Source organism: Protomyctophum bolini, assembly GCF_963924005.1.
Source record: "Protomyctophum bolini genome assembly, chromosome: 2".
Classification (NCBI taxonomy): Eukaryota; Metazoa; Chordata; class Actinopteri; order Myctophiformes; family Myctophidae; genus Protomyctophum; species Protomyctophum bolini.
Window position 1 is genome coordinate 52,486,016 of NC_137863.1, and position 15,697 is coordinate 52,501,712.

Consider the following 15,697-nt stretch of genomic DNA (forward strand, 5'->3'; position numbering starts at 1 on the left):
GTGACCTTCTAAAACCCTTATAGCCTCAACACAATGGCACAGCAAGTATGAATCCAATCCATTGGAGCATGCTTTAATAGAATGAATTGGGTACATGAAAGAGATTAGGAAGCAATACCATAAAGCCCACACACCTTCAATAGGACACCGACTGTCTCACACGAAAGGAATATTGACAACAACAAAGTTACACTAAAATGTTCCCCTATGTATCTGCCCAATGCCAATGCATCACAGAGACACACATCGGCCTAAATGTCCCCCTATCTGCCCAATACCAATGCATTACAGAGACACACATCAGACTAAATGTTCCCCTATCTGCCCAATACCAATGCATCACGCAGACACACATCGGACTAAATGTCCCCCTATCTGCCCAATGCCAATGCATCACAGACACACATCGGCCAAAATGTCCCCCTATCTGTCCAATGCATCACACAGACACACGTCGGCCAAAATGTCCCCCTATCTGCCCAATGCCAATGCATCACAGAGACACGCATCGGACTAAATGTCCCCCTATCTGCCCAATGCCAATGCATCACAGAGACACACATCGGCCTAAATGTCCCCCCATCTGCCCAATGCCAATGCATCGCAGAGACACACATCGGACTAAATGTTCCCCTATCTGCCCAATGCCAATGCATCACACAGACACACATCGGCCTAAATGTCCCCCTATCTGCCCATTGCCAATGCATCACAGAGACACACATCGGACTAAATGTCCCCCTATCTGCCCAATGCATCACGCAGACACACATCGGCCTAAATGTCCCCCTATCTGCCCATTGCCAATGCATCACAGAGACACACATCGGGCTAAATGTTCCCTTATCTGCCCAATGCATCACGCAGACACACATCGGACTAAATGTTCCCCTATCTGCCCAATGCATCACGCAGACACACACAGGCCTACCTAGTACCTACATAGACCTTTAGTGCAGTGTTGTTTTTGGCAGCAAATTTTGATTTTAGTCATAGTCTCTTCAATAGTTTATTTACTTTCAGTCACATTTTAGTCACCTGGAATGTCTTAGTGTTTAGTCTAGTTTCAGTCGACTAAATGTCATAAGATTTTAGTCGACTAAATCTACAGTTGATTTAGTCGAACAAAATGTATTTTGGCAGGCCTCGATGCCGTCGTAATGACAGATTTCTTCACTTGCTGAAAATAGCCGATCTACACAACGTGTCGCAACGCGTTGTGAGCTTGTAGATGTTCAGCATGCAACCAAGTGTGAAATGACGTCTACTTGATCTCTTGTCCACTAGTCCCTTCCTAACATTTTAGTCTAGTTTTATTTGTTGACGAAATTGTCAGTATATTTAGTCTTAGTTTTATAGTCATCATGGCTTAGTTTTCACTTAGTTTGCGTCAGTGGAAAAAGGTAGTCAACAGAAAAACTGTCTTAGGTGCTTTTTACACGAGGATGGTGTTCATAAAAAACGGCAAAATAAAGTATCGTTTGCTGCTGTCATTTAGACGAGAACCGTGTTCACAGGAGGTGAAAACGCAACGAAGTGAAACCACCTCCCAGAGTGGAAATCTTTTAGAACGCCGTTTCCTATGGTCTCCATATAAACAGGCAAAACGGTGGATACGCAAAAATTGTGACATCATGGCTTACGTCAGCTCTGGTCGGCTCACCCGTGTCCTACGTTTTTACATGGTGTCATAGGCATGCGTCAGTTGCTAGGGGAAACGAACAACAACAACCATGCTAGTGATGAGGACGCAACGTTTGTTTACTATCTGTGTAGAAGAAGAACGGAAGTAGTTCTACGCATGCATGACTTATGTCTATGGTTTATATATGCGCTGCGTCACGCGGACCCCACAAGGACACGCGCCACCTAGCGACCTGGCATGTATATGCATGCACTTTGTAGCGTTTTCATTCAAGTGTGCGTTCTCATGTAAATGGTCCAAAAAAATGAGAACTTTGACGTGTTATATGGAGATGGTCGCCGTCTAAAAGAGGCCTTAGTTTCAGTCGACGAAAACAACACTGCTTCAGTGCCTGTGCTGTGAAGCGTGCAGAAGGTTTTCTGGAGGCATGAAGCGTTAACGGCATGCTGTTTATGCATGTCCACACACACGCCTTCGGCCTGCATGCATAATCTGTGTCACGGGCAATCAATGTACGGAGGAGTTCAAGTGCTTGTTTACCAGTCTATTTCTGTGTTCCTGGGTCTAACAGCAGCTGAAGTGTCCAAGTGTGTTAACCCATTTAGACCCGAGGACGATTCTACAAATGCCTTCTAAATCCTGGCACTTTTCTTGAAAAACCTCTGTTTCATGTCAGTGGTTTTCAAATCATGTCATGTCAACAAAAATGTATTTGGCCGCCGACCCCAATCTGAAAATATGTTGTTCCACGGACCACCCCACCCCGGAAGTAAAGATATGAGTTAAAAACGTTCGCTCTGAAAGATTTATTTTTTCCCCAAAATATCAGATTTGCAAGCTCGTAGCGCTATGATATTTTTCAATATCTAAAGTGTAACATAGTGTTTCAAACACCAAAAGGGGTCCCCGCCCAGAATGGATTAAGGTGCGTGTGCTTGTACGGATGCCAATGAAATGTCTCCACATCACAAGGAGGAACACTGTATATTCTTAACATTGGTGTTAAAATAACAATATTAAATGTGATGGATGTCACTGAACATGGACAAGAGGAAACTGTATTGTGTGTGCTTTTATATGTGCGCGCACACACACGCACACACACACACACACACACACACACACAAACACCCTCAAGTGGACCCTTTGTCTTACTCCTTACAATCATCTAAGCTAGGGGTTTCCAACCATTTTTGGGGCCAGAGCCCCCTCTCCAACACAGTGTGTATTGGATCCCCGTGTATAGTTTCAACAGGGCATGTCAGAAAACCTTATGCTAAACAACTAGACGTCCTGTTACAAATCCAACTGTCCATGGGTGTTGTTGAGCACAGCCTACGTATACCTGCCAATTACTGTCTAGGCTACTACGGTCGTTATTTCCATTTGACCTTAATAACTCAGCCATGATGACCTTCATCATGAGGACAAATCGAGGATGCTACTGTGAATGCCCTCTTGTAATTATCATGTTAAAGCTTGGCAGATGACAGCCATTCACGCTGATAAAACACTTACACTTGGGCACGTCCACTATACAGTACATTTCCCTCTGCCTCGCTCCTCACCGTCACCGACATAGTTCCGTTTCTCTGTCCCTCTCTCCAACATCAGCATCTCTCGCTCGGCTTTCTTTCTGGTTCTGCTAGACACGCGTTGGCGCTGTGCTCACTGAAATGTCTTTTATTTTCCTTTTTTTTCTATTTTCTATTTATTATAATTTTATATAGGGCATTTTGTGTATTTTGTGTTATTATTTGTTGTGTTTCTCAACCTTATTGTTATGCGTTTATCTTTGTGATAACACTCTTTGATCAAGGTCTTTTGCCGGCTATACGGTCACTGTCATCTTCAGCACAACAGTGTTTTCCTCCAACCCATTTCCTTCACGAGCCGTCATGTCTGCTTGGTCTATTCCGAGTCCACCTTATGGAGGCAGGCGCCACGTTAAGTACATAGCCATTGCTTTTGAGCACTATAGCTAGCCAGGTCCAACATGTGCTCTGGCCAACTGGCATGCCTGGAGCGGAACAGGCGCCGTACCACGTCTGGAGCAGGGATGTATGGAGGGAGAGTTGGATGAATGGAGGGAGGGAGGGATAGATGAATGAGCTGGGAAACTAATGGGTAGTTAGTAGTAGTAGTTAAGGTTGGGGCGATATGCCAATTTTTTTCAATCGCCCATCGTCTGTCCAAAAATCGCCGATGGACGATATATTCGTGTCATAAAAGTAAAGTAAGAACAGCTCACTGCAGGTCGCAAAAAAGCCATGTCATGCCTGTTTTTGCAGCTCTGTTCGCTACGCGTTGAGAGATTGTAGATCCGTCTTTTTTTGCAGCGCAGCCAGGTCAACAAAATAATAAATAACTTCAAATAAGTTACAGGTGGCGATGAAGTGAAGTAGGAACGGACAAGCAGCTGCAAGCCAAGCTAACATCACAACCACTGGCTGGTGACAGTGTTATTAGCCACAGCAACATGTAGCCTGCCTGCCCTAGCAACTTCTCCTGGAGAAGTTTTGCCTCCCCGCACCGGCGTCGGAGGCTCGCCCACATGCTGCTGCGGCCGGGCTGCTGCTGATCCACAGGCTCTCAAGGCATCGTGTCCTGCCTGTTTCTGCACTGCAGAACCGTTCGCTACGCGTTGAGAGCTTGTAGATCTGTCTATTTTTGCAGCGCTGGTGTCAGGGTTCGTTCACGTTGTCAATAAAAAAAATAACGGAGTGCGGGGACTCTGGGACCATTATAACAGGAGGAGGGGATTTCCACCCGGCCGCTGTTACTACTTTTCTGGCCTAAAATTGATTCACATGTTGCACACACTTTACAGGTTAATTGGGCTAATATTTTGCAAAAGAAGAAATCGTCCCTAAAAATCGCCTAATAAAAATATTCGGCGATTGGACTCGTACATTTGCGATTGACGATATATTCGTATCGTCACCCAACCCTAGTAGTATAGTAAGACCATCTGAGGCATCTGCTCTCCGATCACGTCCCCTAACGTCTCGTCGGATGGAGCAATGAGCATTCATTTGGGCCCCACTGAATACCAAACCACCACGGTGAAGGAGGGAGGACATTCAGTTAAATACATTTCTGCCCCATTTTGGACGGGAACTCCTTTTGGTGTTTTAAGAATTACGTTATACTTTTAGCTATTGGAAAATAGCAGATCTGCAAGCTCATAGCGCGCCACTCGGTGGCTAGCTACTAGCTTGTAGATCTGCATTTTTTGGGGAAAATCGTGAAAATGTGGCACAAATCTTTCCCCTTCAAGCGCAAAAGTGTTTTTCCATTTGAAATGAAGACTTATCGCATTTCGAGGCGTTTCCATTCAGACGTTTATGTGCAAGAGCAAATATTGCCCAAAACCAGGGAAACGTGACTACTGACTCACTATTGAATCCCCCCCCCCCCCTCCGCCCAACTGTACTGCGTGTCACTCCCCACTTACCATCAATAACCCCCCCCCCCCCTCCCCCACACACACACACACACACACACACACACACACACACACACACAGAAGAACTTGCTACCCATTATGTTACTAAGTGAATGGAGGTCAAACGTTTAAGATTATCAGCAGAGCAGACTAAAAGGTATTTGACAAGTACCTTGCTGCTGAAATGATTCATTTAACCTGTGCCAAAAGGGGTCGATCGACAGTCCACTGGACCGTGTGCAATTTCGGCCCTCCTTTCTTCTTTTAGCGGACAAGGAGGGGGAGGGGGATTACGTAGGAAAAGCAAGTCTGAAAAGGTGTGTTTTGAGTGTGCTTTTGAACATGGCAAAGGTAGGTAGGCCTAGTTAAACAATCAGTCGACTACTCGACTAGTAAACTGGGCAACTAAGTCAACTAGTAAAAATCACTAGAAGTGAAAGCCCTACTATGGTACCACATCAACACAGCATGGATTGGCATTTAGGATCTTGCGACTGATCTGGATATCCAAACAGCTCTATAACAACACCAAGCTACGGATCTTCAACACCAATGCGAAGACCGTCCTGCTCTATGGCTCTGAAACATGGAAGACCACCGAGGGCCTAATAAACAAGCTCCAGGTGTTTGTAAACAAATGCCTGCGTTAAATCCTCAAGCTATGGTGGCCCATCAAAACCACAAATGAGGAGTTATGGAGGATCACTAAACAGGACAGTATAGCTAGTACCATCAAAAGGAGAAAGTGGAACTGGATAGGCCACACCCTTAGAAAGGACACGGATAACACCACAAGACAGGCCCTGGACTACAACCCACAGGGGAAGAGGAAACAGGGTAGGCCAAGAAACACCTGGAGACGTTCCACTCTCCAGGACCTAAAGGACATTGGAATGAGCTGGCAGGAAGCAAAATTGCAGGCCCAGAAGAGAGTGAGATGGAGAGCTCTGGTGGACGCCCTATGCCCCACGACGGGGTAAAGAGGATTAAGTCAAGTCAAGTCACAACTTCCATAATGATCTGGTTTCAGTATTTATTTATGGTGTATTGTCTCTATTATTAAGGTTATTGTAACAGTCAATTTATATTTGGGGACCCGAGACGTTGCCAAAGCATTTCCGGGGGTCCCCGGCCAAAAACGTTGAGAACCCCTGAGCTATATAGAACAATGTGCTGCCACTGTCCACTGTGTCCCATAAATGAGCTCACCATTCACTGTTAATGCAGCAGCGGAGCCTTGCTCTTTGATTCTTGCTGAGTGGAGCACTGCAACGGTTATCGGATCCTATTGCAAAACCTTTCTCATTCTCCCTCTATATAAAAAGAGGTAGGGGGGGGGGAGGAATTCAGCACTGTGAAATTCATGTCACATGAGGATTCTACAAAAGGACTTCTAAATCCTGACAGTTTTCTGAAAAACCCGTGTTTCTATGTCAGTGGTTCTCAAACATGTTCATGTCAAGGACCCCCAAAAGTATATGCATTTGCCCGCCGACCCCCATCTGATAATATGTTGTTCCAGGGGACCCCCCCCCCCCCCCCCCCCAGAAGCAAAGGTTTGAGTTAAAAACGTTAGCTCTGAAAGAATATATATTCAAACATTTGTGCCACATTTTCACGATTTTTCTAAAATAGCATAATGCTTAAAACACCAAAAGAGGTTCCCGCCCCAAAATGGGTTTTAAAACATTTCCTTCAGGTTTCAGGAGACGTCCCTTGAAACATCTACAAGCTCATAGCGCGCTACGAGCTTGTAGATCTGCTTTTTTATTTTTTTATCGTGAAAATGTGTCGCAAATCTTTGAATATATATTCTTTCAGAGCTCATATATATATATATATAGGAACTAGTCAACTAAGTAAAAAAAAAATACTAGAAGTGAAATGCCTACCAGAGGGTGACATGATTGCTTCCTTTCTCAACGTAGTGAGTCTAAGGATGCAGGCTATTTGCATCAACTGACATGGGCCCCAAGGTATACTGCAACGTGGACACAGAGCGGATGTGAACTTCCCTCCATCCATGCAAGACATTATACGATGAATGCTCGTCAGCAAGGCTTGCATAATCATGCATCAATTATTGCAGTCACCCCAACCGACCACGGTCTGTTTTAGTTGATGCCGCCTGGAATGGCTCAGAAGCCATTAGAGGCTACAGACAGTATATATACAGTAAAGAGCTTCTTCCCCCCCCAGACTATCATAAGGCACATGAACAAGCAAATAAAGACCACCTTCGTAACGTGTAACATTGCTTGCATGTAATTGCAGCCAGGGGTTCACAACCTGCGGGTCGCCAAGTTATTCCAGGGGTCAAAGTTATTTTCTGAATGTGTAAAAAAATAAAAAATAATAATCATACCGGTCTGAACTGTAGTCTACTGTACTGTCTCTCCTCCCTGGCCTGTGTGTGTGTGTGTGTGGCTGTGCAACAGTGACACTTGGTGGTTGTCAAACGCTATTTCCGTGCGTGGACACGTACACATAGGGACAAAGGGATACACATAGCTGTCTACTCTATGGTTACTAAAAAAAGGAAAAAAATAAGTCTGAAGTGACCTGTGCAGGCGTGTGTGTGCGCGCGTTAGGCATGCCAAGGTTTACCGAATTTCGGTAATACCGCGAGAGTAACAGCCACAGTGTTGATACCGTGAGATTTCCGAGTTTACGGTATTTGAATACAGCGTCGGTGGGCGGCACATGCAGTGTTGCCAACTTAGCGGATTTGTCGCCATATTTAGCTTCTTTCCAGACCCCCCTAGCGACTGAATTAGTGAAAAGCTTCTGGCGAGAAATCTAGCTTTTTTTCCTCAGTGAATTGGGGACAAATCGTGTTGACAGGCGCCAGATATGCGCCAGAGATAAAATCCAAACAGTGTAAAAAAACAGTGTCAGGCAGCCACCACGGTAAGGTGATGGTCCTTGGAGAGGATTTTATTTTTTGTTGTTTTTTAATGGGTAGGGGCTTTTCGACGCAGCAGCTGCAGAGGCACTCTGTGCTGTGGTCTGAACTCTGAAATTTCGCTGCTCGTTTAAACTCATTGTAATATAAAAAAAACAGCAAGAGATGATACAAACTAAGTGCACATAAATGACAATTTTTTTTCTGGGCTGGCTACATATTTTCGTTGCTAGGGGCGCCTAAAAGTCGCTAGGGACGCAAAAAAGTCGCTAGGGGCGGCGCGCGCTACGCGCGCATATGCCACCCCTGGCGACTTTTAGCTACTTTTCGAGGAGCCACTAGCTACTTCCGTTAGTGGAGAGTTGGCAACACTGGGCACATGCTGCTCATATGCAGTGCAACTCCACTCGCAGACTAAGGCAAAACATTTATTTTCACCACACAGCTACAGTAGATTGAAAAGTTGCTTCCTACCTTTGAGTTAGTGTTGCTGAAAGACACCCAGATCCAATTGTATATTCCACATTTCCATATGTACTACTAACTAAGTGTGAACTGTCAACACGGCACACAGAGTTGTGACTAAGCATGCTCAGTTTACGCACTAGCTCTGCTACAGCGTGCAGGGTACACGTGCCATAAACGGCCATTAGGGGGAGCCATAGTACAGTGTAGTACAGTGGGGAATAGCTATTGATGCATTGATTGAATACTTTATTGGCAGAAATGTAATCAGTACAGGGTACAGTCAAACACATGTCCAAAGGGATCTCTGAAAACAGTCAGTCTTGTTTCCATTCAGGTCCTGGGTCATCATGACATGACAAATAACAACAAAATTCAAATGATCACAAAAGGTCAACTTTTTAAAATTGTTTTATATATAAATACCGAGGTATAGGTTATCAATACCGGCACCGTACCGTACTGTAAATTCTCATACCGTGGCATGCCTAGTGTGCGTGTGTCTGTGTGTGCGTGCGTGTGTGGGTGCGTTAGGCTGATAAACAGTGACACTTTGTGGTAACTCTTTGTGGCACTGGCCTACCGGCATGTGCAATTAAGCCTCTCCTACTGATCCAAAATGCCGCAGCTCGCTTGGTCTTCAACCAGCCAAAATTCTCACACGTCTCCCCCTTTCTCCGCTCCCTCCACTGGCTCCCGGTCGCTGCCCGCACAGAGTACAAAACTCTGATGCTGGCATTCAAAGCAACCAAAGATATGGCTCCCCAAGCCCCATATCTTGCAAGTATGATGGAACCCTACAAACCCTCCCGCGCACTCAGATCAGCCAAAGCGGGGAAGCTGGAAGTACCTTCACTAAAAACGCTGGGACAACGCTCTACACGTCCCAAACTCTTCTCCCTTCTGGCTCCAAAACTGTGGAATGCACTTCCCATTACAATCAGAACTGAAGCCACACTCCCAATCTTCCGCCGTAGTCTGACAACCCACCTCTTCAGACTCCATCATGGCCCGTAGCACTTACCCTAGCCCCTTATATAGAACTTTATGTAGACTTAGATAGCATTTTATACAGACTTATATTTTATAGCACTGTATAGTATGTGTGTATTGTAATCATCATACATTGAGAACTGGACGCTCTACGCTACCACCTAGTTGGCAAAAAAGTGTTACATTTTGGTTTTAAACACACCCGTGGGAAGTGAGGGGCGTTCTTATCATCATACATCAACTCATTTTGACCAATCACAATTTGCGTAATCCGGAAAGCCTGGGCATAGGAGGGGACTAGCACCCCTCAAAAAAAAATAAGTTAAGACACAGCAGCACTGTGAGACACTGTTATTACCGTAGCTCTTGAAGTGTCCAAACGGAGTCAGACATATAGGGGGGCTATGACGACAACCGTCTTATTCCTCTGTAAGTTCATACACACATGCCGTTGACATACTGTACTACTGTATGCTATTTCAGGATACACGAGTCTTCTCTGTAGGCATGTGTGACTGAGGGGAGGCCCAGGCTTTCTGCAGCAGCGCTTTCCAAACGCTCGCGACTAGTGATGGGAGATTAGTCGGCAAACAATCTGTATATTGGCCTATTTTTGTTGTTTTTAGATTAATTAATCGGTCCGATTAAATCGGTCTGTCTTTACAGATGAACAAGCCTAAAGTAACAGCTTGCACAGATCTACAAGCTCACAATAATAAATATACAAAGGTATTAAAGTTAAATCTGCCTGCTGCAGTGCAGATACCCTGTTACATTTATTTTTCAGAATGGACAAGTTATAATTTTTCAATACAGAATGAGATCATATCGACATTGGTAATATCTGTCATCGGCCATAACAGCAATTAATCGGATATCGGCATCGGCCAAAATGTCTCATTGGCATGTCTCATCGTCCCTACTCGCGACCCAAAACTGAAACTAGTGAAAATAGCCGATCTACAAGCTCACAACGTGGCGCAAAGCAGCACGTTGTGAGCTTGTAGATGGGGGCTCTTTTCTTCCGTTTTTGTCTGGGGAAACGAGTGTTCTACGGTATATATATGGGAATAACAGCGATCACAGATGTGCCATCTCTTCTCTCATGTTTCAAGAGCATTCAACAGCTTATACAGTATACTGCACCAAACCAAGCCTCTGCAGCCTGCATTTCTCTCTCTGCTTTCTCTCCAGCCTTGGACTAAAGCCCACAGGCTGGCAGTCGCACGTGTAAAGTACACACACACACACACACACACACACACACACACACACACACACACACGATACAAATATACATGTGGCCATGCATGCGTACACACACTAATAAATGCACATGTCACTCACACACACACACACAGACGGCCAACTGTCACAACCTCTCAAATTATGCAGCACACACAGGTCAGCAACTCGGGAGTTTAGTTAAAGACCGGGCTTCGGGGTGTTAGCGATCCCGTCAGCAATGTACTGCAACCAATAAGCACTGCAGCAGCATCAAGGGCAGATGAGGAGAAGTGGACGTGTGCGTATAGCATGCGCGCAATTTACCTTCTAGCAAACCTATTTTAAGATACTTTCTTTTTTTTCTCCTCTCTCTTTTACAACATGACAGCATTGGCTGGTAACCGACTCCCTGGAAAGAATTCAAGAAGACGGGGTATCTATGCATAAAATATGATATGCAGACAGTGAAATAATGCATTCCAGTGAGATACGGTATGCAAGGATAGTTCTCAATGCACCAACGGCCAGCGTACGAAGAGACAGTGAGTGGGAGAAGATCTAGACCTGGCAGAAAAGCCCTACACTCCACTAGTAGCCTACTGTTTGTTAACCCATTTCGGGTGTTATACTTAAAAAAGTATAACATGCTTATGCTTAGATCTACAAGCTCATAGCGCGACACCGAGTGCCGAGCTATGAGCTTGTAGGTCTGCTATTTTTGAAAAATCGTGAAAACGTAGTGCAAATCTTTTAAGGAATATTCTTTCAGAGCCAACGTTTTTAACTTAAATCTTTGCTTCTGGAGGATCCCTGGAACAGAAGGGGCCCGGCGGCCAATTACATATAATCTTGGGGGTCCTTGACATGAAAATGTTTGAGAACCACTGACATATAGAAACATAGGGTTTTTCAAGAAAACGGTCAGGATTTTGAAGTCATTTGTAGAATCGTCCTCAGGTCTAAATGGGTTAACCTATATGAACCCTAGCATATCCCCTAAGCTGCGGCGAACATTCAGCGAAAACAGCAGATCCACAAGCTCACAGGGTGGGAATGTAAATCTGCCATTTTGAGGGACTCCGTTCAGCTAAGAACATAATAGGGTTTAAGACAGTCGTGAAACGTAGCATCTGTCTGCTGCTGCTCCGCTGGAAAGAATGACAACACACATCACAGTCAACCATCATCACAACGCTCTCTGACATTATGGGAGGAGAGAAACAGCGAGAGTGCACGAGAGAGAGAGAGAGGGACCGAGAGAGCCGAGTGCGAGAGAGGGAGAGGTATATAGTCCAACACCTAGAGCTATACAGACCTGGCTGTGATGCATCTGAAGACCCACCTCAGTCTGCTCGCTGAAACGCCTGACACAGCGGTCACAGCTCCGAACGGAGGAGGAGGAGGAGGAGGATGGCAACGAGATGGAGGAAGAGCAGCCGAATTCCGACAGAAGGAACGAGAATGAGGGAAGCAAACATAGAGCCGAGAGGACAGGGGGAGGAATGACACCGACCCTGCACATCTACGGATTCCCTCGTCTGTTGCCGGAGAGCCTGTGTGTGTGTGTGTGTGTGTGTGTGTGTGTGTGTGTGTATGTGTGTGTGTGTGTGATATGAGACGGACTACCCAAGACACGCACGCGTGAGAGATTGACCCACAAGATACGCAGAATTGGGGGGGGGGGATGAGGAAGAAAGATTCAAAATTAAGAGAAAGGGGGGAGACAGAATGAATATGTCAGCCTAGAGAGTCGTAGATGAGAGCACATGTATGCTTTAACAGCAATACCCTCCTCGCCACTCTCGTTCCCTCCCTCCTTTCTTGCCTTCTCTCTGTAAAATGAACACACCTCCCTTTGCATGTCGGCACACATTCAGAACAGAGAGAGAAGAGCAACACAATGATTCTGAACCAATCATATAGGCACAGGCTTCTCTGCCGTTTCTCAATTATGCTCATTTACGTACTGTCTGTACTGTACCAGCGATTAGTGAACTTGTGAAATGTCATGTAGCTTGTAGATCTGTCCACAGTGAACGAGCTGAAGTTTGTAAGGCGAACTTGCAAGTGTGTACTTCCAAAGACGAAACTTAAAGACGGAGTGAAGTGAAAAATATGTTTTTCACACATTTAGACCGCATCCGTGGCCATCATATGGGCATACCTAACAATGGATGACAAAACAATGGGTATGTTTATATCAAAAGTCCATAAAATCCAATTTGAATGACTTCCTTTGAACGAAAATGTGACGTGTGAAAACGTGTCCAAGTCCTGCATGAATAAAAATGTATCTTGATTTAATTCACCCGTTTGATTCCCATTGTTGCACGTTCATCCAAATGCAGCTGATTTTGATTACAGAACTACTCTGTTTTTAATCAAATTCAAGATGACATTCAGGCAGTCTGATTTCTGATTATTAAACAATTATTTTATTAATACTGTTTGTTTAATAATATTGTTATTATCGTTATTGATGCCGGTAGAGTCCTTATCGTCGTCGGGCTTGGTTGTGATTGTGAACCATCATCCTCCCAGCCAATGGGAAAATTAAATGTTGTCAACCAAATACAAATTTACCTTCTGTAAGTTTGGGGTACAATCAAGTTTCTGGAAGCAGGCTAAAAAAAGGTTTCCAGTGAATTAATTTGATGTAGACCCCAGTCAGTTTTGAGGGTCGCTAGAACCTCCTATGCCCAGATTTCTGGGTGTGTGAACACAAACATTGGCTTGTGATTGGCTGATCACCCCATCGCAATGATTTGATTGGCTGAGCAAAGCACATTATATATTGAAGATGAAAGTGCCAAAAGTGATGGGCGGAATTACATTAGTGATGATACGATTGGCTGAGCACGGAGCGCCCCTCACTTCACATGAGTGTGATTTTTATTTAACCCAACCCGACTTGCCGCCGACCTGAAACAGTATTAACTAGAAATTCACTATGTCGAGGTGCCAACTTGCGCCTTGCACACAAGTAGGCCATACATGGCCTACCTGTGCGCAAGCAGAGCGCGCAACTACTGCTACTAACCAATGTCCATTACAACTGCTGTTCTAAATCCTTTAGAACGAGTCAATAACGGTATTGACCTTAAACCAACCTTGAAACGTACCTTAGTTATGTCACCATCAACAGCCAAAAGGAGACCACCATTCGTACCCCGACATAAATACATACATATACCCAGCCGATCACCAAAGGTACCTTAGTTATCGTCATCGACACTGGGCTCACTTACTTCCTGGACTACATGTTGTCTCAGTAGGACAGCCCTCCCCCTATCCACAAGGAGGAGCAGTGCACCAAAGCATTATGGGAATTGTAGTCCAGGAAGGAAGTGAGACACAGGGCTCACTGCTCAAATCTAAAATATATAAAACCACATAAACCCCCAGGAAGTGTTCTACATCTTCTAACTGTCCCTTTAACATTATAAGTAGTGATCGACCGATAATCGGCCACGGCCGATTATCGGCTTCGATATTCATGTTTTTAATTAATATCGGTATCGGTGGTAAAAAAAGAATAATCGAGGCCGATTATTTTATTTTTTCTCATGCGCAAATATTGGCGCAACAACCTCTCTCACTAACAATGTGCCGACCAAAAGATCCTTCGATTGGTTGAAAACGTACATCATGAGCCAATGAAACGAATGAATCCTCTGCGTGCGTCTGCAGTGCTGACTGAGCACAGAAAAAAGAAAACACAGCATGTTGTGCACAGAGCTGGGGACACCCTCACCTGCCGCTTTGTCGTGGAGAAACTGGCTGTTTTACAAGTAAGATAGACACAATTATATAACCCTTCACAGCGTGCTTATACATTTACACTTTATTATTATCTTGGAAATAATTAACTGTCTGTCTCGCTTTCTCTCTCTCTCTCTCTCAAAGAGACATGTGGAAAACTTTCCAGCCATGAGCCATCACAATCCGCCTTAAACACTCACCAGTTCAACTTCTCCAAGAAGCAACACGGAGCTTGTTTTTCAGGTAATCCGTTCGTTGTAATGTAACGCTCATGTAAAATATAATAGCATTATGTGACTGACTGCATGCTGACTCGCTTCCGAATGTTTTATCTCGTCTCACAGCACGGTGTGCTGCAGTTCCACCGCCATCAACGGAGTGAAAGGAGACGGACATTCTTCTTCTTCCACAAAGTAAGAGAACTTTACTGAACTGCTTTGTTTATAAACGCATGATTATTATCGACGCATACATGAAATGTGCGGCCGGTCGAGCTTCTAGTCAACAACAGTGCAACAAGTACTGGGGGCAGCCATTTTTCCCCAAATCAGACGAGGGAGCACAATTGTATGGGTCACGAAATTCAATGTAACACCGTTACATAGAACGTAGCCATGTAGTGTTGCATATAAAATGTGACCTTATATAAATGTGCTACCGGCTACGTAAGAATACAAGAAGACTACAGAATAGTGATACATGATTACATTTGAATCCCTGACCCATGCTGAAATCATAGTAGGCATATTTGTATTTAGCATTTTTGGACATTTAGGGCTGCCCCACAATATCTCAAAGACATATTTTAGTACTTTACATTTATAGTATGGTATACATTAATTAAAATATAGTAAAATAAAAAATAGCCAATCTACAAGCTCACAATGTTTTAATGAGGCTTGTAGAGGGCCATTATCAGTATTTATGTACTTGTTTGTAAATGTTTATTATTACAAAAGAATAATCATTGACTCTCTCAACCTCCTGTTATTGTAGATGGCTCCTCCAGGACGGCGTACGACAATTGGACGACGACATTGAACCTTATGTGATTTAATGTTCACTGTTGTATAACTGGTGTAAAGACAATTGTAGCTATTTATGAGAATTTTTGCTGTGAAAAAAAATAACCAAAAAACCTCTGTTGGAGTCTGTTGCTGTACTAAACACAGCCTGCACTTTAGTTTACTGTACTACTCACTGTGTTGAATGTTCCATGCTGCTACTGCGCTACAGTACATTGCACTTGTTT

At 44.4% G+C, this 15,697-nt stretch overlaps 1 protein-coding gene across 3 annotated transcripts in view; it reads right to left on the reverse strand.

The window, feature by feature from the left end:
• kcnab2a (potassium voltage-gated channel subfamily A regulatory beta subunit 2a) overlaps window positions 1-15,697 on the reverse strand; it is a 181,440-nt gene that overhangs the window by 157,673 nt on the left and 8,070 nt on the right. Inside the window, exon 1 of one of the 3 annotated variants that reach the window (XM_080783159.1) lies at window positions 11,999-12,017. The exons of the other annotated variants lie outside the window; for them this stretch is intronic. The gene's annotated coding sequence lies outside the window, so the exon portion shown is untranslated. Of the gene's footprint in view, window positions 1-11,998; window positions 12,018-15,697 lie in introns of those variants that run through there. 3 annotated transcript variants of the gene reach the window in all.